The 1,912-nt window shown below is 42.8% G+C and overlaps 1 non-coding gene across 1 annotated transcript; it reads right to left on the bottom strand.

Annotated features, from left to right (window-relative positions):
- Window positions 1-647: 647 nt before the first annotated feature.
- trnan-guu (transfer RNA asparagine (anticodon GUU)) lies at window positions 648-721 on the bottom strand. The gene has a single exon. It is a non-coding gene; the product is annotated as a tRNA-Asn (tRNA).
- Window positions 722-1,912: the final 1,191 nt, after the last annotated feature.

Here is a 1,912-nt window from a genome sequence, read left to right on the forward strand (position 1 = left end):
CGTAAACCACCAGAGAGACTCAACCTGTGATCCCAAAAAGACTTTGGGGTCATGTATTCAACCAGCATTGTAACCCATTTTTAAATTCAAAACCTGATAAAATTGACGACGTGCAAAAGTAAGAATTCTTTTAATCACCGTTAATTAGCCGATAACCTTCTTCAGAATGAAATAAATAATAATATAATTACTGAGGAACAGTGGTATCTTCAATCATTCATTTTCTCTTTACATGTGATGAAGTTTTATCCCTATCTCATTTACACGCTGTATGAGAATGGTTTAAAATTGTAAGTGTTTATGACTCAGTTGTAAAACCATTGATCGTGTGTGTGTCTATTCTTGATAGGAGGAGCACTTGAGACCGTAGTTCCAGTTCTATATATGTATCAATAGAATCAATTTCCACCAGTTTCTTTAAACCCAATCACATAATTTATTTCTAATGGGCTGGATGGAACATGATCCATGTAAAAAATTGTTATCGTTTTACTTGAACTGAATGCTCATAAAATATTGGAGTGGGAACTAATTGGATAACAGCACTGCTGGCAACATTTGCGGAATAGATTCGTGCAGCCAAAACGCACAATGACAACTTGGGACTGTGCGGCACCAAATACTCGGGGAAAAACAGTTAAACTCTTCGTCCCTGGGTGGGCTCGAACCACCAACCTTTCGGTTAACAGCCGAACGCGCTAACCCATTGCGCCACAGAGACTGATGGAAGTGTAAGGTGCAAGACATCCCAAACCAGGGTGTCAGTCAATTAAAGCTTCAGATTGCTCCGACCGGTATGGAACTTGTCCACTCTCAGTTGTACTTTTCCCAAATAAATGGAGGGACATTCATTGTGGATGTGTGGAAGCAGTCTGGTCCCGCACACTGCAGACACTTCCATGTCACCACCAACCAGCTCTCCCACAACCGGTGTGATCTACCTTCCAGCCTTCCAGTGCCTTGTCTGTGACAAAGTATTCTGATTGTCCCGAAGCCGGTATTAGGTTTGAATTCCTTTTCAGCTCCTGACTGCGGATATTCCTGTGATTCAACGGGAACTAAATGCTGACAGGGACAGTTGGATTCACCGTTTCTTTGCTTGGTAAAATTTCAAAGATTGAAAGCGACGCACATCAACCCCAAACATCCCGTGAGATGGAAGCCCAGTTGCTGTTTCAAGCTTGAATGCAGGTACAAGCAGAACTTATTCAAAGAAAGTCCAAGTCCCTGAGACGCCTGATTATTTGCACCAAACTCTTTGCAAAGAGTTGAGGTTTATGTTTGGTGATCTTGGCACATCTTTCCCCAAACTACAACACTTCAAACATAACTCAATGGCTGTAAAGCGCTTTGGGGCGTCATGAGTTCCTGAAAGGCGCTGCAGATATGCAAGTCCTTCTTTGCAAAAGTTCGATGCAATTTCAAAATATGCGAGCAATATCAGGGCTCCTCTGGGACCCCTCGTAAATTTCAATTAACAACTCCGAAGGGAAATCACAGCCCGAGACCAACGAGCCAACTGTTTGACAAACGTGAAGATAAGGTGTAACCATGATCAAAGCATTTTTTTGTGTGTCGCTATTCAGAACATAAGAACTTAAGAACTAGGAGCAGGAGTAGGCCATATGGCCCCTCGAGCCTGCTCCGCCATTTAATATGATCATGGCTGATCCGATCATGGACTCAAGTCCACATCCCTGCCTGTTCCCCATAAGCTTTATTCCCTTATCAGTGAAGAAGCTATCTCTGTCTTAAATTTATTTAATGTCGTGGCTTTCTCAGCTCTCTGAGGCAGTGAGTTTGACAGATTTACAACCCTCTGAGAGAAGAAATTCCTCCTCATCACAGATTTAAATGGGCGGCCCCTTATTCTGAGATTATGCCCCCTAGTTCTAGTCTCCCCTATCAGTGG

This window comes from Pristiophorus japonicus, unplaced genomic scaffold (assembly GCF_044704955.1).
Source record: "Pristiophorus japonicus isolate sPriJap1 unplaced genomic scaffold, sPriJap1.hap1 HAP1_SCAFFOLD_296, whole genome shotgun sequence".
Lineage (NCBI taxonomy): Eukaryota > Metazoa > Chordata > Chondrichthyes > Pristiophoridae > Pristiophorus > Pristiophorus japonicus.